The sequence below is a fragment of the Hemicordylus capensis genome, chromosome 2 (genome assembly GCF_027244095.1).
Source record: "Hemicordylus capensis ecotype Gifberg chromosome 2, rHemCap1.1.pri, whole genome shotgun sequence".
Classification (NCBI taxonomy): Eukaryota; Metazoa; Chordata; class Lepidosauria; order Squamata; family Cordylidae; genus Hemicordylus; species Hemicordylus capensis.
The window spans coordinates 200277716-200303537 of NC_069658.1; the positions used below are offsets into that span (position 1 = coordinate 200277716).

General features: G+C 45.7%; 1 protein-coding gene across 1 annotated transcript in view; it reads right to left on the minus strand.

Moving 5' to 3' along the window:
* Positions 1 to 5194: 5194 nt before the first annotated feature.
* Positions 5195 to 25822, minus strand: part of HOXC6 (homeobox C6) — a 163812-nt gene continuing 143184 nt past the window's right edge. Inside the window, exon 2 of the transcript XR_008316304.1 lies at positions 5195 to 5329. The gene's annotated coding sequence lies outside the window, so the exon portion shown is untranslated. The remainder of the gene's footprint in view (positions 5330 to 25822) is intronic.

Here is a 25822-nt window from a genome sequence, read left to right on the forward strand (position 1 = left end):
TATTTAGAATAACAGCAAACATAAAACACATCTGGAAAGAAACGATTGTAATGAAATTAATTTGTTCTAGAGAAGCCCAGACAAATGATACAAAAGCAATGATAAGAACATAAAAATGCATTTCCTCTTCTTAATAGCCATTAAATGAACATAAAATGCAATCATAGAATTTATACAAATAAATTAACAGGCATGGGCTAAGAAGGGGAACTTCCATAGAGGCCATACACTTCTTTATTGACAAACTGCCAGTCAGAACAGGATAAATGCACATCTCTGCTGGTTCTGAATACAAATCTCTGCATGGCTAGTGTCAATGTGGAGAAGTATCAGCAAATGAGAACCAAAATGCAGCCATGTCAAACTCATAAGGCAACTGCATGCACAGAAATGTTGCAAGATTAAAAAGGTGTGAGTTATCCTCAGTCACCAACAAGACAATTGGGTGTATATGTGTGTACTGATTTGGGTTGGGAATGTATGCCTCTATGTCTCTGTGTTCACATTTGGTCTAGGATCCTAACCACTAGGAATGGCCAACTCACAGCTCATGGGCCATATTGGGCCTTCAAAGCAATTGTATATGCCCCCTGGGGCTTTTACACACAGCAGGTCTTACCGTGAGTTTGTGGGGAAGCTTTACTGCAAACTGGAAGTTGTCCCCCCAAACTGACACAAATAGTGGATTTCCCCCCCGAGATATAAATTGGGTTACATTCTAAGGCACAGTGAAAAACCCGAATTGTGTGTCAACTGCTCCCCGATAACTCGTAAGGACTTCGGGGTATATCTAGCCAATATGTGAATGCACCCGCTCCATTCTGGAGGAGATGCGAGTTAAAGGGCTTCAAAAGCCCCGTATGAAAAGCTTCCGGGTGACCCTACTAAATTGTAGTTAAGGTGTGGTGAAAAGTTTAGCCACAATGTCCTTCATAAGAAAGAAAAATATTTTCAAGTTGTAACCTATAGCCCATACTTTAATATTATAGCTGTCTTTGGAATTTGTATTCAGTGCCCTGGCTATGCTTATGTTTATGTACTCTGTCTCCTGTCTCGAGAATCATTGGCTAGCAGGTAGGATACTAATATCTTCAATAAAGCAGGTAAATCACTATGGGACTCTTGACTGCTAAAGGGAACCAACTTTATTATGGAGCCTGACGACTCATGAGCTAGTCAGTTTGTACAGCAAAATTTCTGAACTCTAGATTACTGTCTGGAGAATAAAGTGGCCCCTGAGAAATGGAAAACATGGGCATCAGACTGCAGAGGCCCTCCAGGGAGAAACCAGAAAAACAGGAAATGGTTTAGAGGAGAGAAAAGGCACTATTTTCACGGAGACAACACCACACAAATCACAGCAAGGCAGCCATGTGGACTAAACAGCATGTGCTTGTCCTTGTCAGCTAACAGTCAGTGACTACAAGGGTTGCCATCTTTGGATTTCAAAAACATCCATCATGCTTTACCCACTAAGTGGGGTCGATGGGTGCGGCCTGATGGGCAAAGTGCAGAGCCTGGCAGAATATCATAGGACATAGCTGAACTAGAGCAGAATCCAGCAGGCCAGCATCAAGAGGACTAAGGAAAAGCCTGGTTAAGTAGAGATAGAGTCTGGTGCTGGATCCAGGTGTGGGGTTCAGTACAACTGCTACTATTTATATACTACTTTTCAGCAAAAAAAAAGTTCTCAAAACTGTTTACTACTACTACTACTACTAAGCTTTCCTGTCCCCAAAGGGCTCATAGTCTAAGAAGAAACCCAAGGGAGACACTGGGGCTATTCCCACAATCAGACAAAATCGGGCTAGGGGAGCCTAGCCCGATTTTGCCTGATCATAGGAGCTACCGGGCTCACAGGCGAAACTAGCCTTCCCCTTAAACCGCCAAACTAGCCCCCCCTCAACCGGGTCTGCGCACTCCGCAAACCCAGTTTTTAAAATAGTAAGTAGACCCCCAGCTGGGAGGCTTAAAAGCAGCCTCCCGGCTCAAGGGTCTCTCCAGTATGCCCTGCACGCTCGCGCAGGGCATACTAGAGCTTCCGGGGGTCATGCAGCCCCCGATCTTCCCAGGCCCCGCCAGCTCCATCACAGAGCCGGCAGTCGTGTGGGTGGCCGATCCAGCCACCCAAGGCTGCTGCCTTGCTTGTGTGTGGGGAGAGCAGGCTAAGCCGACATCCTAATTAACAAAGAACATGTGTTCCGTGAGATACCCTGGGATAATCTAATTCAGTACCAGCACTCTCACACAGGGTGGGGGATTACAGTGACTTCCCCTTCTTCCAGAAGTGCAATGTGTCACCCAAAAATATGTCCCTGAGGGTTGCGCAGTACTCAATGACAGATTTTGAAGTGACACAAAGAACATCTGGGGGAATGGGGCTGCTGAAATTCAGGCCCCCTCCCGCACATTAGTACTGGTGCTGTGTTAGTCCAGAACCCATCCACAGCACCGCTGCATCTCATGGAGAATCAGTATTGCATTAGTTAGAATGCTGACTATATCAAGTGGTAGCATTCATTGATTAAATAGGGTGAAGTTAAATTACATTTCTTTCAATATCTCAAAAAGTCACCTATTTTGAAGTCTTAGTAATATGCGCTTGTATTTAAATCAGTTTAAATCAGAGTCAGATTACTCATCGATTGAAACATCTTTAAACAGTTGACAAGCCTCCTAATGTGTAGGATCAAAATAACCTTGCAGACAACCCTAAACACATCGCAAAGGCATACATTGGGCCCTTTCTCACGATTAGGGACCCGAGCGGGATGGCGTGCAGGGAGGGAGACTATAGAAGCTTACCTCCCTCGCAGACAACCGGGTCGCAGTTGCTGGGTGTACAGATTGTGCGCCCAGATGATCCGCTGCTACCCTAGGCAGCACAGAGTGGCAGGGGCCGAGATGTGTTGTCCCGGCCCCTGGAAATCCCACAATGCACTGTGCAAGTGCGTAGTGCATTGTGGGTATCCCCCAGCGACAGGCAGGCACCCCCCAGTGTTTCAGTGCCGGCTGAAAGCAGCTGGTGCTGACACATGGTCAGTTAAACAGGGAGGCTATTCTCATGACCAGGAGGGACCAGGCTACGGGAGCCTAGCCCGGTTCCTCCTGGTTGTGTGCTGCCACGGGTGCTGCGCGGCTCCCTGCAGCAAACCGCACAAAATGCCGGTCCCCTTAAACAAGGTTAGCAGAGCGAGTGCTCCGCTCACCTTGTCTAGTTGATGGTTTGCCACCGTGCCGTGGTGACACACGAGTAGACCCCCGACCAGGAGGCTACAACAAGCCTCCCGGAGTCGTGGCGGAGTTGGGACGGAGCCAGTCGTGGTGTGGGTGCCCGATCCGACCGGCCCGAGACAGCTCTCTGCTCATATGCAGGGAGAGTGGGCTGAGCCGCGTGGATCCCGATGGTTCTCATGGGCAGCCAAGCCCAGGCTTGGCCCTGTCTTGGCGGCTCATGAGAACAGCCTCATTCAATCGGCACCAAACAGTTTGCTTGTGAGTACTGTGTTCTGGATGATCACGATAGATGTACAGATAGTTTGACTGCCAAATATTGTGCATACAGTACCGCTTCAGGCATTAATGATTGGCATCTTGATTAGCCTGCCTTACACTGAATCAGACCCTACTTCCATCTGGCCTGGTATTGTTTGGACTGGCAGTGGCTCTCAGGGGTCTCAGGCAGAGAAATGGCATGTGGCAATAGTAGCCGAAGTGACAATTATGCCGCAGTGAATAAGCTTTCTTGGTTTGGGGGTGAGAGCGTGCCATAGGAGACCTACTCAGTTGACAGGGGGCTGCTACCTGAGAGCCTTTAACTCTGGGGTTCTCTCTAAAGTTGGGTCCCCCGACATTGTTGGACTACAGCTCTCATCATCTCCAGCCACAATGGAGTTGTAGTGCAGCAACATCTGGGGACCCAAATCTGAGAACTGCTGTGTTACCTGAAGGTGATTGGGACTGAACCTTGTTTCTTTTCTACCACTATGTTATTCTTACAGGGACACTTGAAGTATGACTCCGGGCTGATCTACACATAGAGAAAAATCACAGCTGCTTAGCCTGTACCATTTCAGCCTGTACCATTTCAGATGGCGGGGGGGGGGGACTGCGTGATTGAATGTTCCCTCACAATCAGTATCCTTGTCTATGTAAAAATAATGGCCAGAAAACAGTTCTAGTCTGACCCTTTCCTTATAGTGCTAGACTATATAGTAGTCTATATATAAGGAGATTTAAAAAAAAAAAACACAAAAACAACTTTGGGGAGCATTCAGAGTTATAATCCTCCCCCTGTAGTCTGAAATGGTATGGTTACAGGAACCTTGATTTATCTGCATTTGTTGATTGGTTCTCAGTCATACTTCCTGTCTTCATGCATAGCATTAGAGGCTGAAATGTTCCCACATGGGGTGCATGTGCATCTCATCATGGGGAAATTCAGCACGTCCCCATTAATGATATGTGCAGATACTGGAAACGTGAGCCACCGTGCTTCCTGTACTGGTGCCTGTCATTAACAGCCAAAGCTGCTGACAGACTCCGATGTTGCTGGACCTTGCTAGGCAGACCATCCTTGCCAAATGTAGTGCCATTTGGGGTTGCACATATGGCCCTGGTGGACTAATATCCTGTCCCCACACATGTGGGCAGCACATCTGAGGCTCTGAGGGGGGAAAGTGCACAACCTCGGATGAGATCACTTGCCTCTAATGACAGAGTGGAGATCAGGTATAGCCCTGAGGCAAGAGGTTTCACATTCTGTCCCCCAGTATGTGAAACTATTAGCTATTCTCGCTGCTCCATAGAGATGTCCAATCCCTCTTTGAAACTTGCTGAAACCTTTCCTGGCTTGTGATGAATGAACTTTTAATGGAGAGGAATAGGTCGGCTTGTTTTAAGTGAAACGTTTATATGGAAGTGGATGATTTAAACAACTTTAGCTCCATTAAACAAAAAGGAAAGCTAGATCTTAAACTCTCATTTGTTTCGGAGAGTGTCTGGCCTGGGATAAACATGACATTAAGTAGCCATCTGAGCATTGCTAAAACATACATTTGCCTTCATAATAAAATGTTTTTAAGAGATAGTAATGGTTACCTTGAGAGCGGTTCATATTAGAAGCATTTTGTTTAAAAAGCCCTAGTCCTGAGCTCCTTCAATAACTGTCCATCAACTAACAGTAGCAGCATGCCACAAAATCGGAAGCATCGGCGATCCAATTTAATTGGCAGAAACCTCTAAGGCTCTTTGGAAGGCAATGGCACCAACTGTCTACATGTGGAGTTCTTCTTCCTTGCTGTTCCCTGCTGCCTTGAACCTGCTGTGTCTGCAAAAGAACATTGATAAGAAACGGGAGATGCTGGTCAGAGATATTTTGATGGCATCCACATGTGTGACTGATTAGTCACATTTGATTAGTGACTGGTTTGCTTTTTCACTCCAAGGTGTATCCCACTTTATTCCAAAGGCTCAGGGTGGGTAACAACATTAATATCCCAAAGGGAATCATATATGCAGTCACAAGACTGCAATCCAATGCACATATAGGACTCCCCCACCCACAAGACTACCTTATTCATACTGAAGTACAGTCCAGGGGCGTAGCAAACTTGGAGTGGGCCCAGAGACAAGATTTTAAAATGCCCCCCCCCCACTGAAGCTCAGCTCATGAAGTAAAGAAATCTTAAATGAGGCTGAATAGTGGTAACAAAAAGCACACACACACACACCCCTACCTCCTATGTGCCACAATAGAACATCATCCTACATTATTTTTAAAAAGGTTTTGTTATTTGTGGACGATGCAAGTCAGCAAGGAGCAAGGATGCAAGGAGCCAGTGTGGTGTGGTGGTTAGAGTGCTGGACTAGGACCGGGGAGACCTGAGTTCAAATCCCCATTCAGCCATGATACTAGCTGGGTGACTCTGGGCCCGTCACTTCTCTCTCAGCCTAACCTACTTCACAGGGTTGTTGTGAAAGAGAAACTCAAGTTTATAGTACACCGCTCTGGGCTCCTTGGAGGAAGAGCGGGATATAAATGGTTTTTTGTTTTTTTTTTAAAGTCATTTAATGGTACTAGAGAAAGACATGCTGTTCTGGTAGCTCCAGGTCTTAACACTCACATCAATTTTGGAGGATGAATACAACTGAAGGAAGCCTGGGTGGGTGCGAGGCTGGGGGAGTCAGTCATGTGACTTGCCTCTAGGGCGCGCCCCCCCCCAGGCACTGGGCCCCCAGACAACTGTTTCCCCTTGCCCTATTATAGTTACGCCCCGGTACATCTTTTTACTGCATGAATCTGTTCCTTCCTCTGAAACGAATAGGGCAGGCTATATGTTCAAGAGCTCTGAATGTACCTGAAGTAAGCCCCTGAATCAAGTCAAGTACCCAATATTAATAAATCCCTCCATGGATGGCTTTTTCTACTTTTATATTGCCTTTCATTTAGGAATGCCAAGCTGGTATACAAAAGCTAAATAGAGAGGCCAGCCTTCTGTGCAGTCTAACCTCAGCAGCAAGTAGCTGCTGGGTCTATTTCTAATGTTTCCAGTGGAATTAGTGTGGAGCAAGTGCCCATGCGCTCTTTTAAGGAGATTCACAACAGCCCACCTCTGAGAAAGGCGTGGGGCTGCCTCTCACATGTGCATGGCCCCGGCAGCTTCCTGCCATTGGGGTTTAACTGTGCAGCATGTCGGCCATCCATTTATTTATGCGATACCTAGATCTAGGTGTACGAAGGATTAAAACCACGCAACTTGCAGCCTCACAAGGTAATGAATCACACACAATTCCACAATCCAGAGGGGTAAATACACCAGTGACCAGACCCACATGCACACCATCGTTTTTAAAATCAGCCTGCTGTGCAATCGATCCATCTGTGAACTTCAAAACTTCTAGGCAAACTCTTCCCAAGTTTTTAAAAGTGATTCTGCACCGGCTGCATTGGTGAAAGGTGTAGGTGTTACTATGAGTGGTGGGGCTCTCCTCTCCTGTGGGGCAGGGGGCGGGGGGGGGGGGAAGCAATGTCTGTTTATTCAGGATGCCTTTTGCTAACTAAACAAATTGCTCTCACTGGTTTTATTGTGCCGGCTGTTGTTAGAACAGAGCTACATGCAATTGTATATAACTAAACACCAACAGCATTTAGGGAAGAATTAAGAGAATTTTCCACTTTCTGTTAAGGAAAAGCAGCTTCAGGAAGGGACAGTTTAGAAAAGGGGGCAGCAGGCAGGAAGGGAGGTGCCTAACCATTTCCATGCCTATCATTTCCCTCTTTCAAGTAGCCCCCAATGGTTTTTCAATCCATGTTTGTGAGAGCTTTGCTGAGGCCTCTGTTGCTCTTCACATCAGGGACTTGTGTGGAAGAAAGTGGAGGCACACAGGACATGAAGGTCTTGGGATCAGGAGTCCCTGGAAGGTGTCTAACGAGGAGCCCTTGGGCTGACAGTTGCCTGCCACTATCAAAGCAGAAGAAATCTAGGCCAGTGGCAGTTGGTGATCTAGGAATGCATGCCTAACTGGGAAACAGATTGTATTGCAAAATGTGTGCATTTAGACAACCCTAAAAGATAAACATGTGTTGAGCTGCCTTCAAAGCTCTGCTCTGTAAAAGAGTATATCTGGTTCAGCTAGAATATCTTGGTCGAGCTGCAGCCTTGGGCATTTCTGGAACCTGTAATTTCCACGGGCCTGTGGCACTTTGCATGGGAAAGTATTGCCTTTGATCTGCTTGATTATACCACCTCTGATTCTTCCCCTTTGTAGAGCCGCAGAGGACAGTGGTGGCCCCGAGTCTGTCTTCCTGAGACCTGACATTGGCAGACATCCAGACCAATGCTGTGCATGTGCAACTAGTGCAAGAAGGCCGTGTGGCTGTGTGAAGTCATGGGGATGCTCCAAGCCATGCTCTTGTGCCAAAGTCCCTTGCAAAACATAGGAGGAAGAGATTTTGCAGCAGGAAGCACACCCGCCTGTTGCCACACTAGTCTGGAACACAAGCTCCTGACTTAGTGCATCTGGTTAGCGCAACATCCTTGTCCTAGTGCAACATTGATTATGCAAGTGCAGTGTTAGTCTGGATGTCATCCAGTGATTTCCTCAGGCCCAGCCCATGACATTTTGTTACCTACAAAGAAAAATCCAAATGGCATCCCACCACTAATTTGTAGGGGTGTTCACACTGCTGCTGTTAATGGGGTAGGACAAGCATCCTGCCCAGGTTCAGGAGCTGTACATGCTCCTGATTTCCAATTGTGTGTGAGCAAACTAGGTAGGAGGAGCGGGGAGTGATCATGCGTGAGAGAGGAGGTGGATAGGATGGCTGTTCCTCCTACCTTGTTAAAATGCTGGGTATGAAAGCTGGGTGTGATGGCGCCATTTTATCCAGCTCCCCTCTCACACATGATCACTCCCCCCTCCCCCTACCTAGTTGTTTGCTTGCAAATATAGGGCATAATGTTCTGTGCATGCCCCATGGAAATGAGTGGGAGCTGTGCTGAAGCAATAAGCAGGCCAATGTGATATAGTGGTTACAGAGAGAGAATTTTTATTGACTAGCCTCCAGGCCAATGGCAATTTCCAAAATCTAACATAAAGCAGCAACAATTACAGATTCCACTCAATTACACTTTGCACAGATGAAATTACATTAAACAAAGTGATCATATGTACAATCAATCCAATTTTGATTTCCATATTGCTCCCTTATCCTTGCAGCCTAGAAAGCATACTTGGCAACAGCTCTCGTTATGTATTTTTGGTCATCTTTCAATAAATAATGAAGCAATAGACTAATAGGTTTACCCTGGGATGACTGGAGTGGCTTCAATAAAAAATTTCCCCTGTGCTCCATACAATTTATAGAGCAATGTATAATACATTAAATCTTTTACCTCTCCAGAATGACACATGCTTGAATGATCATAGAGCCCATTTTATGGTATCGTGGTTAGTGTTTGGGATTTAGACCAGAGAGTCCCCAATTCCTGCTAAGACACAACCTTACCTGCATCACAGGGTTGTTATGAAGATAAAGAAGGGAGATGCCATGGACACCACCCTGCACCCCTTGAAGGAAGGGCGAAGGAAAAATCTACACTTCACAGAAGGCTGTAGGCTATAGGTATCCTATGAAACTGACTGGCAGTAAATTTAGGGCAGACAAAAGGAAATACTTTTTTCATACAGCACATAATCTATGGAATTTTCAGTAATGGGGGTGGTGGTGGTGATAGCAACCAGCCTGGGTAGCTTTAAAAGGGGATTAGACAAATTCATGGAGACCAGGTCTTGTAGATCAGATCCATCTACCCACTGCCCTTATTAATGGCACATGAGACAGCCACCTCCTCTTAACTCATGGTAAGTCTGCCACTGTTAAGTTTAGACTTTGGTCACATTCTTGGCTCTTGCCTCCTCAGAATGGAGAGCAATCCTGCTCTTTTCATCCCGTGGTCTCAGAAGATACAATCCATGGTACTTTTGATAGGGTTGTCATCAGAGGTGCACCTAGGTGATTTTGGAGCCTGGGCCTAAAGGCCTTTGGACCCCGCTCCCCCACCACCCCCGCTGCAAGTTAAGCATCATTTTTTAACATGTAGGTTCTTGAGGGCACAAACCATACCACCCAGGACAGGCTAAAGATTATTGGGAGGCCCCCCAGGGGGTGTGGAGGCCCTGGACTTCGGGCCCAAAGTCCAGAGGTAAGCACACCTCTGGTTGTCATATTGTTTTGTTGCTGCTGCAATTTTTTTAAAAAAAATTTCCCTCCTGTGTTGATCAGGGCTAGACTGTCAGACTTGTTGAGGTGAACTGAGATTCCAGTGATGTGAAGGAAGGTTTTCAGCCCATCTATCCTCTCTGGGAAGGAACTAACAAGAGCGAGAGAAAGCTGAGCGAGCCAAGGGCTGTGCTGTTAACAGAGCTAATGTCTCTAGGAGATTTATTGCAAGAGAAAGGAACTGCCTTGCCTTCTGTGATGAATTAAAGGGAGAAAGGAAACTTCCACAATAGACCTGTGGAAGGAATTTCCCTCTTTTCTGCCCAGACGAGGGACTCGAGGGAAGGGGAGTTTAGTTCCAGCCAACTTCTCCAGCTGCAGGTCATCATCATCATCATCATCATCATCACTTCTGAAAATGGAGGTTCACATTTTGCCTTGCATTCCTATGAAGTAAATCTGGCTTGGGAGAGGGGAGGGGGTAAGGGGAGGGGAGGAGGGCACGGCTTCTCTTGGCACCCATCCTGATTGCGATCTTCAGTGAGTCAAAAGAATACAACATGCTTTGTGTGAGATGTCAAGCCAAAACACTCTCTCTCTCTCGTTAGTTAACAGGGATGGTTAAATTGTCAATCCAAGCATAATTAATGAAAGCCAATGAAGAAACCCCAGGAATGAAAGTGGCCAGTGGGGTGCAATACAGACTTGTCCTAGTCCTCTCGTCTTCTTTTCTGCCGGTTACATACCGAGATTTAGGGTGCACCTGCTTGCTCTTATCTCATGCCCTTATCAGTTTCTTGTGCTGGTTTGATATTGATGGATTTCATGCTGGATTTTATGCTTGGTTAAGTGCTTTTTGCCCTGCTGGTTTTTTAAAATGTTTGAGTGTCGCTTGTTTCTTTTTCTGTAATATTCAGTAGATTTCTTGTTTTACCTTACACTGTCCTGCAAAAACTTTGTTTTAAAGGGTAGTATACAAATAGGGTGAGTTTACACGATCAATCCAATGTCAGCATTTCCTTACAGCGATTGTGTAAACACAGAAATTTCTCAATCTTTGGTCAGCAACCTGACATGAAGCCAAGATCCATAGTCTTGAATTCAGCTTGACGATGTCAACTTCATGTTGGGTTGGTGCATTGCCAAGCAAGGATTGGGGCAAATTTCTGAGTTCATAGGATTGCTCTATGGGATTATGAGTGCTGTGGGAATCTAGGGATTCTCACAGAGCCAACACTGGATCTATTGTGTGAAGAGCTCCATATATTTATATTTATATTTATTAATCTTTTTTTTATAAGGCCCAAAACTTACGTCTCTGGGTGGCTTACAACAAAAACAGAAAAGTTAAAACAAATATCAACAAGAATTAAAACATTGGTTAAAATAAATGGTTAAAATAAATTGGTTAAAATAAAGTTACCCCTGCTAACTTGGCAAAGAGGCACCTTTTAACATGGTGATTCTCTTTATTTAGCAGGGGGAGAGTAACTGGCCCTCTCCACCTCCGGCACAGTACCTCCAATGACTGTTGCTGGTGTCTATCTTATGTTTCTTTTTAGATTGTGAGCCCTTTGGGGACAGGGTTCCATCTTATTTGTTTGTTATGTCTCTGTGCAAACCACCCTGAGCCATTTTTTGGAAGGGTGGTATAGAAATCAAATCAAATAATAATTTTAAAAAATCAAATGAATAAATGACAGAAAAAAGTTAAAACATTACAACAATTTAGAATTTTAAAACAATATTTTAAGACAATGTTTAAACTATTTTAAAAGTATTTAATTAAAAGCCTGGGTGAACAGATGTGTTTTTAAAGATTTTTTTTTTTAATTGTCAGAGATGGGGAGGCTCTTATTTTGTCTGGGAGTGCGTTCCAAAGATTTGGGGCAACAGTGGAGAAGGCCCATCCCTGAGTAGCCACCAGACAAGCTGGTGGAAACTGCATCCGGACCTCTCCTGATGATCTCAATGGGCGGTGGGGTTCATGATGAAGAAGACGTTCTCTTATATACTCAGGGCCCAAGACATTTAGGGCTTTATAGATAATAACTAGGGATGTGGAAACAGGTTCAATGTTGAACGTGTTTGACATCAAACCTGTTTGGTTCAACCATTCAGGGTTCTGAACCATCCCCTGTTCAGTTCGACCCCAGACCAAACACCCTCCAACTGTCTAGGGATTCACGGACTTTAAAAAAAAATTATGTTTCATTTACCCCCTTTGGGGGAGTTGTTGGAGGTGGTGGGGTTGTTTAAGGTGGCTTGTCACCCCCAGAAGACAAAGATAGTGCCATTGGCCATTGGGCCAACTCTTTGGCCTGTTTGTGCCTTCCCCCTCCGGTGCGGTGGCCTCCAAAATGGCCACCGCACCGGAGGGGGAAGGCCCAAATGGGCCAAAGAGTTGGCCCAAAATGGCATCATAAAGGGAGGCCGGCAGGGGAAGGGGTAACCTCCATGGGCACACCCCCCCCCCCGCCTCCAACAACTCCCCGAAAGGGGGTAAGTGAAAAATAATTTTTTTAAAGAAATGTTCACAACCCCTCCCAGAGGGGGGGTTGTGGGGGTGCCATAACAAACTGGCCCGGTCTGGTTTGGGTCCAGTCCAGACTCGAACCAAACCAGCCAGTTCTGTGCACATCCCTAGTAATAACCAGCACCTTGTATTTCCCCCAGAAACTTATCGGCAGCCAGTATAGCTGTTTCAGTACGGGAGTAATATGGTCTCTTCGGGATGACCCAGAGACCAACCTGGCTGCCACAATTTGAACCAGCTGTAGTTTCCAGACTACATACAAAGGCAGCCCCACATAGAGCACATTGAAGTAATCTAGTCTGGAGTTTACCAGCATATGTACCACTGTTCTGAGGTTATTTATCTCAAGAAATGGATGCAGCTGGCATGTCAGCTGAAGCTGATAGAAGGCACCTCTGGCCACTGTCTCAACCTGAGACACCAGGGAGAGGCTTGGATCCAGACACACCCCCAGACTGTGTACCTGTTCCTCCCAGGGAAGTGTGACCCCATCCAGAACAGGCAGATCAAACTCATCTCCCAAGTTTTGACCCCACACAATGAACACCTCTATCTTATCTGGATTCAGTCTCAGTTTCTTATCCCCCATCCAGCCCATCACTGCCTCCAGGCAGGCATTTAGGGAGTTTATGCCTTCTCCTGATGATGTTGACATGGAGAAGTAGATTTGGGTGTCATCAGCATACTGATAGCACCCTGCACCAAATCTCCTGATCATCTCTCCCAGCGGTTTCACGTAGATGTTAAATAACATCAGAGACAATATGGAGCCCTGAGGGACACCATACAAAAGTTCAGATTTTGAAGAATGGCAGTCTCCAAGGGACACCATCTGGAACCTGCCTGAAAGGTAGGAGCAGAACCACTGCAAAGCAGTGCCCCCCCACACTCCCAACCCCCTCAGATGCTCCAGAAAGATACTATGGTTGATAGTATTGAAAGCTGCCAAGAGATCCAAAAGGACCAACACAGTCACACTCCCTCTGTCAATTTCTAATTGGAGATCATCCATCAGGCCGACCAAGGCAGTCTCTACCCCATAGCCCGCTCGAAAGCCAGTTTGAAATGGGTCAAGATAATCAGTTTCCTCCAAGACTGTCTGGAGCTGAGAGGCCACCACCCTCTCAATTACCTTGTCCAGCTATGGAAGGTTGGCGAATGGCAATAGGCCTGTAGTTGCTCAACTCTGAGGGATCCAAGGTAGGCTTCTTCAGACGTGGTCTAATAATTGCCTCCTTAAGACAAGGAAGCATCCTACCTTCCCTCAGAGACGCATTTATAATCTCTACCAGGCCTTCTACAACAACACCCCTGCCAGATAGTATAAGCCATGTCGGACAAGGGTCAAGAGAACAGGTGGTGGACTGCACCACTCCAAGCAGCTCATCCACATCCTCGGAGTCACAAACTAGAACTGATCCAACCTAACCACACAAGAGGAGTCGCTGGACACCTTCACATCAGACACTGAAGTAATTGTGGAGACTGAGTCTAAGTCGGCCCGAATACGAGAAATTTCCCCCACAAAGAATTCATTAAACACATCACAGCAGGTAATTGATGGTTCCAGTTTCTGATTCAAGGGAGGAGGGGCACATACTAGCCCTCTCACAACCCCGAACAACTCCACTGGTCGTGAACTTGTGGATACAATACGGGCAGAAAAGAATCACTTCTTTGTCGCATGTATTGCCTGAGCATAGATCTTCAAATGTACACTATGTTGCAATCTGTCGGATTTGAGTCAAGTCTTTCTCCACTTGCGATCCAGTCGTCTATTTCACTGCTTCAGCCCCCGTAGTTCTTCTATATACCAAGGGGCCAATTTTGAAGTGGGTCAGAGAGGATGCTTAGAAGCAATCATGTCTACTGCCCCGGTGAGTTTGCTGTCCCAGTTCTCTACCAGAGCATCAACAGGATCCCCGGCAGAGCCAACACTATATCAAAGGCTTCTTGAAATCCTATTGGATCCAATAACCTTCTCTGGCAGACCATCCTAATAGGCCCTTCAGCCCTGCGAAGGTGGGAAGTGAGAAGTCCAACCTTAACCAGATGGTAGTCTGTCCATGACAGTGGGGAAATCACAGGAGTCCCCACCCATGGAACACCACCCTGATCAGAGTGAAAGACCAAATAAAGCATGTGACCAGCAATGTGCATCGACCCCGAGACCACTTGGGATGGGCCCATAGTTGTCATGCCCGCTATGAACTCCTGAGCCGCCCTGAACAAGTTGGTCCCGAAATGAACATTGAAGTCCCCCATCACCACAAGCCTGGGGGACTCCAAGACCAAGTTTGATGATGACGACACCTTGCAACATTTCACAAATGAAAATAAGGTCACAGCCGGAACACCTCTTCTCTTGTATCAAAGACCACTGTCCGGGTCTTCCAAATTACCATTACATATCGCTGAAGGCTCTAGTATGTCCACTGCATCCATTTTCTCTACAACAACCTGCCTTCCACTGATTTAACAGCCAAGACAGTGTTGGTTCTTTGGGTGAAAGATGTACCAAAAACCTATAATTGTCTGAGAATATATGACTGAAAATTTAAAACAGCATCTGCACTGTGGTGGTATGGCAGGCTGTGCATCCATTGCATGGTGCTTTAGCGACATGCATGCAGGTCTGCATTTATGGGCATGTGTACTAGAGATAAGCTGCAACCAACCATGCACTCTGGATCAGACAACACATTACTTTTAACATGTGCATTCCAAGGGTGTGCTTGGTTGTTATTTTTTTTTTAAATGTTAAAGAGCAGCTAGATCATGGGACCCATAGGTCAGGACTGCAGTAGGGGGTACTTTAATGCTACCCTCCAGTGTGCTCCTGATTTGAATATCCTTGCAAAGCTGCTATTTGCCAAAGGAAAAAAGCTCAGACATTTAACTTCTAGAGATCTTGGGGGCTGATCTCTGAAGAAGGACAACACACTGGCAACTCACATTCACAGGAGGCTTGTTTGCACAAGCATTAACTGGGTAGGACAAGACAATTTTTTATGGTCTAGGAGGGGGGGAAACAAGGTAGGAGGTGCCAACTGATCATCAGCTAGCCTCCCGGTGGGTAGGAAGGATTTGTTTGATTATCACTGTCAGTGCCTCCTACTGTACCTTGTTTTTACCTTGCAGGCAATAAAAAAACCATGAACCATGCACAACTCTCAAAACTGGGTAGGACTCTTGTCCTACCCTGTTAATGCTTGTGTGAACAAACCTAGAACATTCAACACAGCACCCCCAGAAGACAAAGATAGTGACAGTGATTTACCAGGGACAGGTACCAAAGAACAGGGGGGATCCCTCATAAACAGGGACAGTTGAAGCGTCTGCTATCTCTGATGATAGACAGGAGATGTCAAATGGTAGAAGCTATGCCATAACTTTATTGAGGAACTGCAGGAGAAACGAGCTCTGACTTATCAACTCTCCTAAACATATCAATGTGGGGCTAACTAATCAGGGCGAGGAAAGTACCTGACAGCCACCTTTCATATCCATTTAAGTGAATCCATCTTGGCTGAGAACCAAGTCCTCATGGTTCCTCTCTGAAGGAAGCAAAGGAAGTCTGCCTAGTCTTGGCACTCCAGAGCAACTAGACAGCCCATGACAAGCCTGAACCAAGCCCCGCTGCTCCAGCCAATCACAAGCTGGGTGTGTGTGCCAAAGGAAAATGTCTTGTCCCCTAGAGGATACCTCTGGGTGCTCCCCAGCCTTCTGTGTCCCTGCCAAAGTGATAACAATCTTAAAATGAATTCAACCAATGATAACTTCTCATTGCCCTCCAGACACTCAATTGAAACATATCCTGCACGGTCACAGACAGCTCAAGTTGTTCTCCTGGAGGCCTTCCTCCCCACTGCACCAGCCTCCCCATCCTAAGGCTTCCCTTAGCCTTGTCATCACACATCCCTGTACCTGAAAATGAGGAGTTGGAAGATAACACGGTGGAACATACAGATTTGAAACATAGCACGTCACATTTTTTGTTTGACTCACAGTGGTTAGCCACATCTGTGATGTTACTTTTAAGATGCACTTAAAAAAAAAAAATCCAAAGCATTATCTTCAAATTTGACGTTCTAAAATTTGTTTTCTTGCTGTCATTGTTGCCCTCTTAACAGCAGCTAATACTGCAAACATATTCTACCCAACAAGTATTTCCATTCCTTTCCCATTCCATTACCAATCCATAACTAGGCAGAATCCCCCTGAATTCCTCACATCTTCAGTCTGCAGCCATTTCTGTTTCTATTCCTGGTTCAGCCATCTGCCCCATTATTTGACTGGCCATTCACCAAATGCACACGCTCAATGAACTCTGTATTAACCCACTTCCAGCAAACACAAGATGCTAAATCACTCTTCTCGGCGCTGCTTCTTAAGGTACGGATAGAGGTGAAGCCTGATAGTGTGGTTGGCTGTCAAAAGCCCTTGCAGCTCAATATAAACAAGAGCCGAAGAGCAAGGTTTCCATAAGAACTCAGCATCCCAAACAAAGCTGTGCAACGGAGAAATATTTACATCATACTCACTTTCCATATTGCAAAGACTCATTAGGAAATGGATCTTTGCACCCTATTCAGTGAGGTGACAGGAAACCTGATACACGCTTCCTGTTTCTGGTCATTTCTCCTGATGTTGCTGTGGGGAGGAGAGGAGGATGTTATGGGGAGTACACCAAAGGGTATGTACTACTGCTGCACAGATAAGGCAATGATGATCCCATGGCGGCAAACCCATTTTCATGAAGAAAGAGAAAAACTATCGGAAATTATAGGATCATAAAGCTGATGGGGACCTTAGGTCAGCTTAGGAACATAGGAAGCTGCCATATACTGAGTCAGACCATTGGTCTATCTAGCTCAGTGTTGTCTTCACAGACTGGCAGTGGCTTCTCCAAGGTTGCAGGCAGGAATCTCTCTCAGCCCTATCTTGGAGAAGCTGCCAGGGAGGGAACTTGGAACACAAGTTCCAGACTTAGCACAAGTGGCTAGTGCAGCAGCCTTGCACTAGCACAATTTCCTTACGCAAGCTCACCATTAGGATGTCAGCCACTGGAAATAACACAACCACACTGAAACCTAACATGCCGAACCCAGAAATAGAGCACTGTGCAGTCTCTGAGCAGGACTTTGCCTACAAAGGCATGTCACAGCAGCAGCCAGTGGCATGTGCAGTCTATTCAACCAGGGGTTAGAAGGCTTCTCTGCCTGATTAAAGGGGCAGCAGTTTAGAAGGTCTTGGAGACAGCAGGAGAAAGGAGAAAGCACTGATGCCCAGGAACTAAGAGAGCAACATAAGCTTTTTGCCACCCATAAGTGACCAGAGATTTGTCGCCCCGGCAAGGGTTCCCCTTTACAAGTAAAGGGCTTGGGGGTGGTGGGGTGGTGGAATTAAATCTACTTTTAAAACCATTTTTAGCTCATTTTTGGCCTTGGGTATGTGCGCACAGAGGCCTAAAATGGGCTGGAAACAGCCCAACCTGTCATTTGGGAGGCATGTGGGTCCACGGGAGGAGCTCTCGCTGCTGTCTCTACCACCATCCCGCCAGACGCATGCGCGAAGATGGCCCAATGACCTGTCGTCATTTGGGAGGCAGGTGGGCCCACTAGGAGCGCTCACCGCCTTCGCACAGTAGTGGTTTTAAAAGTAGATCTAACTTCCCCCTGCCCCCCCAGTGCAAGTGGCGGATTAATGCATAGCCAAATTTGCCGCTCCTCAAAATTTGCCACCATAGACAAGTACCTACTTTGCCTGTGTGTTAATCCACCGCTGAGCATCACTGATGACCCTTCCTTCCTTATACTTCTAAGTGAAGTTCAGGAGTGTTGGAAAGTTGTAAGATAACTTTGTTTTTTTCCAGTTACAAGCACATTTGACTTACTTGCATGAGTCATCTAGTCAAAGGGATTTAGGGGAGATGTTGGGCAGACTTTAGGCCTGACTGCTTTGTTTTTAGAACCCCATAGTCTACCAGCTGGAGCCAAATGCAAAACAGTGGCTCGGGGAACTAGATACCAGATAGTGGCTCAGGGAATGGAATCCATTACTTGCTGCACCCCATGAAGCATACTCTGAGATGACCAGCCAAAGGTAGGCCAGAGGGACCTCTTTGTTGTTGCTGTTGTTATACTGGGAGTAAAAAAACACCCTTGCCAGTCTACTATGTCTTCCAGATCCTATGATCTACCAGTAGATCCTGATCTACCTTCTGTACCCATCCTTTGTTGGTTAAGGGGAGCAACTGATTGTTTCTTGTTTAGAGGCCCCCAAAAGCTTCCTCTCCTCCCCTACTGAACTTTCAAGGAAGTGAACATCTCCTAGATCACTGCTGCCCAACTGCAGCCCTCCTGCCGATGTTAGACTAAAAATAAAGTGTGCCCTGGAGTTGGTGTTGACGCCTGGTGACCACAGAGCCCTGTGGTTGTCTTTGGTAGAATACAGGATGGGTTTTACCATTGCCTCCTCCCATGCAGTATGAGATGATGCCTTTCAGCATCTTCCTATATCGCTGCTGCCCGATACAGGCATTTCCCATAGTCTGGGAAACATACCAGCAGGGATTCGAACCAGCAGCCTCTGGTTTGCTAGTCAAGCATTTCCCTACTGCGCCATTAGACTATAACTCCCATAATCCTTACCTGTTAGCCACTGTTTCTGGGAACGACGGGAGCTGTAGTCCAAAAACAGCTGGAGGGCCGAAGTTGTGCAGCCCAGTCCTAGGCAGAAGGGAAACTCAGTTCTAAGCCTGAATAGGAGCTGCACTGAGGGGACAAGACGATATGCTGCTTGCTGCCCCTCTGAGAACAGCCACTGAGTGATCCCCTTTCCCTCCATCTTCCATTTACCCTTGCAGACAAAAATATCCCGGAGAAAGATGGATGTCCTGACAGCATGGATTAATCATGATCCCTTTTGATTAAAGAATCAGTTAATTTAGGAAAGAGATCACTACCCAAACTGGGGGGGAAACCCAGCACCAAGTGTATCCTTGTCTTTGGTGAACAATCTTTGTCATAATAAACAGCTGTCCTATGGACAAAAAGCAACATCATGTGAGTGTAATCCTTCCCATCTGCTGCGTTCCCAGCAATTTGTCTTGTTTGGGCCTGAACGTGTCGGAAAAAGCCTCCTGCCTCCTCAAACGTCCTTGAGCTGAGAAGTGTACAGTTGCCTGTTGCCATCACACCTCTCTCAGCTTTCCCAGAGAGCTTGTGGCTGCAACCCTGACGGCACCTTTCCTGAACAGCCCCTCAGGAATGCTGGCTGGTTCCTTCTCTCCTTACCCTACACACCCTTGGTGCAAAAAAAGAAGAAGAAGAAGAAAAAGAAGAAGAGTTGATGACAGCTTGCTGAGTGACTTGTTTGCAAGAGATGAAGCGATAACCACGGTTCCTGATGCATACTTCCTCTTAAGGCAAGTTTCTTATTTATAAGGAAAGAACAAACAGAGAAGAAGGCTCAGAAGAACCGCTGGTTCAGGAGAACTTGTTACTCACCTACCAGATATAACACATGTGCAAATAGAGTTTGGCAGTCACACAATCTTTTTTTGGGGGAAAGTATTTGGCTCTTTTCATGAAACCATCAATTCTTAATCCAACCACCTGTATAACCCAAGCTCCAGGGGATTTTACCTAGTTTTATTTACAAACCAGCATTTCATTTCCTCATCTATTTAGACTAGACTTGAGATCAACAGGGCATTTTCAGTTCCCTAGCAAGCAGAACGGAAGCCAATGCAAACAGATTTGATTTTTAAATGGGGATTGTGTAGGGCAAATGTTTATAAAAATGGATTGGTAAGGGTTGAGATGCCCATCATTCACAAATCTCATGCTTTTAGGTCTTTTTAATGAGTTGCATAAGGAGAAATGTGAGTTTCACAGTACTAGGGGTGGCGGGATGTCCTGTGACCAATGCAACCTAGTAGGGGTGCAGACAGAGTGAAAACTTGGAGATCAACTCCTCACTTAATTTTTGAGGGTGGGTGGATGAGGAAAGGCATTTCTGAGGGAAAGAAAATATGTTTTGATAAAATGAGAGGGGAACTCCTCAGTAAAATAGTGGTGGGGGACTCCTCAAATGCTATGGGGGGATCTACACCCCTACAACCTAGCGACAATCACACCCATTATAAGTTCAAACCTGACAGTTTCTAAGAAAAAAATCATAATTGGATTTCAAAATCTGTGAGATATTTCATTTCAGAACTCAGCAATAGTCATATTTTTCAACCCTTCAATACATTCCAAATAGTGATTTGGTTGGTTCCTATTTCAAATGTGTCTTCTAGCTCCCCCACCTTGCAGAAAGCCATGGAGAGTGATGAGAGAAGCAGGTTGACTCCTGGAACCTGCTTCATCATGGGGCTAAGTTACATGCCCTGGTCTAAAAGGGAGAAAAGGGACAATTCTTGGTGGTTTGAAGTTGCAGCTAGCATCTGCTTGTCTTTTTCCTAAGCTCTTGGTTTCCATCCCTATAGATCTTGCAGTAAGAGAGAGAGATACTAAGGATCTGAGGATCAAGTGTTGAGTGGTGAAAACTATGGAGTGTGCTGGGTTCTGTAGAGGTCCACAAACGTTGTTTTCCTCAGAGCTCAGCATTTCTGGGAAGGACAGAGTTGCTCACTCAGATCTTAATTTACTGGTGAGTACATTCCCCACTTCCATCCTACAAGGAGTTGCAGGGGAGTAATCAACCAGTTTCAGGGGAGTAACAGCAGGAGAGAGGGCATGCCCTCAACTCCTGCCTGTGGGCTCCCCAGAGGAATCTGGTGGGCCACTGTGTGAAACAGGATGCTGGACTAGATGGGCTTCCTTGGGCCTGATCCAGCAGGGCTGTTCTTATGTTCTAGGAGGACTCAGTTGCATTAAAATGCATACCAAGCCAAGTATGTTGTCTTATCTGGGTTGTCAATTCTACTGTTCTTCATCATCAGCAAATCAAGGCAGCCCTTTCATGAGGAAAATTGAGGCAGTCACCTCAGATGGCAGATTCTTGGGGCACCAACAGGGAAACAAGATGCCCTCCACTGTCGCCATTGGAGCAGCTCTTTGGGACCAATCTGACCCTTGCAAGCATTGCAAGGAGCCCTCCTCGCAAAGCTTGCAAGACACACAAGGAGAGAAGAGGAGGCTGCTGGCAACCTCTTCTCCCCACACCACATTCAAAGCTTGCAAGGCTTGGTTTTGAAAGTGGACTGACGAGCCCATCATTGGCACAGAGCGAGAAAGCATTTTGCCCCTCGCCTCAGGTGCTGCCGTACCTTGGGCCACCCCGCAACTGATCACAACATTTATGATATTCACAGCAGCCTCTAATGAAAATGAATGTGCTAATGAAAATGAAATTATTCAGCCCTCCCCATTTAAAAGCAATATGAGGAGAGAGGAATTCCCACTGATTCCATAGATTTCCACAAGCTGAGCAGCTATCATAAGTGGCCTTGACTTGTTACCAGGCAAAAATGCAAAAAGAAAAGAGACATTTGATTGGACACCACCCAGTGGATGAAAGAATATCATTACATCAGCATATTCATTCACTGGGTGAAAGGATATAATTACCTCAAAATCTTCCAGAAAAGACTTAACAGCTAAATCATGGGGGAAAAGAATGTAAGCAAAAGACTGTGTAATTTCCACCCCACCCTGGCTGCATTTCCCCTGCCAGAGCTGTTGCCAAAAATGCTGGTGTGGGGCTGCTGCATATCTCCTTGCAGCCCTGGTCGGTGTTGTATTGGAAGTGGCCAGTGCACGTGCACGCCGGCGGGAGAAACATGGCGGGGGAGGGGATGAGCACCCTCCCTGCTCCTTACAGGTAACTCCACCACTGAACTGTCTGAACTCTAGTTTGTGCACATCTCTAGTATGAAGCAGCCAAGATCTCTTGGAGAAAAACTACATCTTCTTAAAGATCTTTTCCCCAATGAAATAAGGCTCAGTTCTATGTCTGGAGTCTGATATAATGCTCTGGCGGCCCAACTTCAGGTCTCAACAGTGAACCTTAGTGCTAACCATGGGCTGAGATTGGGCGAGGCAAACTGGAGGTCCTTTTTGCCATGAGACCGTGGTTTCACGCATTCAGGCATATTGGAGTTCCAACCTCTGGCCCATTTAACTCTGGTTTGGCATTACATGTAAACCAGGCCCAAAGGTTCCAGAAGTAAAGCTTGTCTTGAAGTGTATCACATCAGGCTGCAGGTGAGGATTTGAATGTTTGGATGCTTCTGAATGAAAAATAAAATCCTCCTGGCATGTTGATAAATAGTATGCCAGAGAGAAAGTTGAACTGAACCGTCACCCTGACACATTAGTTTTGTACATGTTAGGATCAGTGTTCCCTCTAAGGCACTGGTGTCAAACTGAGGCCCTCCAGCTGTTGCTGGCCTACAACTCCCATCATCCCTGGCTACTGGCCATGGTGACTGGGGATGATAGGAGTTGTAGGCCAACAACAGCTGGAGGGCCACATGTCGACACCACTGCTCTAAGGCATGTGCATGTGTGCACGTTCACAAGTTTTTTGATGTCTGCTCAGTTATTTCTAAATCCTGCTCAGGTTGAATCGGGAAGGCCCCACTCTGAATGCACATGCACGCACACTGCCTTGATACCTCCACCCAGAACAAAACTCATTCCACACACAAATGAAAACAAATAGAGGGAACACTGCTTAGGATTCTAACCCCACAGGGGAGTATTCAACCACACACACACACACACACACCGCCCTGCAGTCCAAAGTGGTATAGTCTGGGAAAAGCTTTGCCACTTGATTCTGCTGAATGTATAAGCTGGGTCTAATTTCTAAACTGCATCTAAGAGGCTGCACTTAAGTAAAATAATGAGGTCATTCACACAATCGAAAACTCTGTTCTACACAAGTTTGGGAGCTGTGTGTACTCCCAGTTTTTGATTGTGTGGAAGCAAGTTTAGAGGAAAACCTGGGTAGCTTTTTCTCCTACCTTGCTTCCACAGAATCACTTCTACCCAGGTTTTCCTCTAACCTTGCTTCCACACAATCAAAAATTGGGAGTACACACAGCTCCCAAACCTGGGTAGAACACAGTTTTCGATTGTGTGAATGACCTCCATGTATTTGAGTGACAATTTGCTCTAGAGTAGTCTTGTTGAAATGAATAATAGGTATTGGAAGGAGCCTGGAGGGAGAAATGATGGTTGGGATTGGCCTCGTAGGCAAAAGATTGATTCTCATTCTTCCCAACATTTCCCTAGAATAAGAGAAAGGTTGAAGTTAAATAGAATCTTTTGCTGTAAAAGTCCAAAGAGAAATGAATGTCAGCACACAGTAGAGAATGCCAGCAGTTTCTCCTCTCCTCCTGTGAATATCAGCTTTCTCAGGGATGCACGAGTAAATGTTGATGGTCACACAAACGGACTGGTGGGTGATGCAAATATAGGCTGCTGTGTCAACCTTCACCAGGGAATGTCAACAGGATGAGTCTGAGGTTGCCAACAATCACTGGAGAAGGTTGACATAGCAGTCTACGTTTGCAGTAACCACCAGTTAGGTGACTGTCAACTTTCACCAGAAAATGAGATTTTCAGGGATTGCAAGATGGGGCGGGGGGAAGACTGATATTCACTGGAGACTGTCAATCAATCAACCTTTCTTTGGATTTCCATAGTATGTAAATTTACAGTTTGTCAAAATTTTACTGTCCCCTAGCTTGCAAAAATATAATGTTCTATTGATTAGAGAATGGATACTAAATGTGGCAGGTATGAACAAGCTGACAAATATCATCAAAGTTTAGGGGAAGCAGATAATTAACAAATGGTTTGCAAGAAAAAAATGGAAACCTTAACTGGAAGAGAAAACATAGAATTAACACTAATATTGGTAATATATTCTCCCTGCTTTGATGGCATGGAGTCATTTGGAAGTATTTATGATGTGTGATGTAAGTGCTATTTTGAGTTCTGTTAAGTTACTGTATTTTCCCCTTTTCATCTCCTGGGTATAATTGAACCAAAACGTGGAACAAAAATGGGTCACTTGTCAAACTGGGTCCGTAATACTTGATGTGTTTGTTCAAAGAAAGGATGCTTTCCAGGAGTCAAGTGGATTCCATGGTCCATTGGTTTCCCATTGACATCACTGCACTACATATAAATCAGGCCTTGGACATTTGAGAGCTATTGGTGAGAAAGTCAAATAGTAGTCCATGCACCTGGATGCTGGTTAATGTTACCAACTCTCCAGGATTGACTTGGAGTCTCCAGGAATTAGCACCAATATTCAGGTGATGATCTAAATCAGTCCTGGAGATGTTAATGGCTTGATAGTTTGAAAAATATTAGGGGGTGGGGCGGAAATCTGCAGGAATAAATAACTTCAAAGATCTTGCATCAACACACACACACACACATACACACCTCCCCCCACATTTCCTCCCCAGTTCTGAATCCAGCTGGTCTCTTTAGCCTACTTCTTCTGGTTGCTGCCTGCTGCTTCTTACTTTCTAATCTCCATACCATAATAGACCTCCGACCTTCCTTCACTAGATTTTCTTAGATTTTAAATGCTTTTATTTAAATCTAAAAAAGAAAAATGAAAAAAAGATACTCCATGGTGATACTGAGAAGAGGTACGACGACGACTACTACTACTACTACTATGAATATTTATATACCGCTTTTTCAGCAATGTGGTTTACATAGAAAAATGAAAAATAAATACAATGGTTCCCTGTCCTGAAAGGGCCTCACAATCTAAAAAGACATACCAGGTAGACACCAACAATGGCCACAGGAAGGATGTTGTGCTGGAGCTGGATAGGGACAATTGCTCTCTGGGTACTTTTTAAAAAGTACTTTGTAAAAGTACCTTTAAAAGAGGTACTTTTAAAAGTGGTGACTCTCTTATGTTTAGCATGGGGAGAGCCTCTCTCCCTGCTAAACATAAGAGAGTCATCACTTTCCAAAGTACCTCTTTCCTCAGGCTGCTGTTGCATCAATCCACACGCGCATGCACCCCCCCCCCCAATATATTGCCCTAGGCATTCCTCTCGAACAGGCTTGCATAATCTCTGACCCTCTGCAGAATGCAGCTCACCAGACCTGTATTGTGCCCACTAGGGACTCAAGGACCCTCCTGGTTTTGCTGCCTACCCACAGCTATAAAGAACCTGGGAAGTCACAATATGTGAGTAGAGGGCTGCATTTCGCTGATTGGGTCACCAGTTATGATGGCTTAGTGGGCTATGTAGACTCTCCTCTAGGGGTACACAGTTTTTGTTTGTTTGTGTTGACTTATTCCGTTTGCTTTCTTTAAGAACTTCCTTCATTCCAAAAAATCCCATTCATTACTCATTTGTTGTTATTTCCTTCATTTATGTAACTCTCATTCTCCATAGACTCTGCTGAAGTGAAGTTGCTCCACTGAGAATCTCAGGGAATTTAACATAGGAACATAAGAAGCTGCTGTATACTGAGTCAGAACCTTGGTCCATCTAACTCAGTGTTGTCTGCCCTGACTGGCAGCAGCTCTCCAGGGTTTCAGGCAGGAGTCTTTCCCAGCCC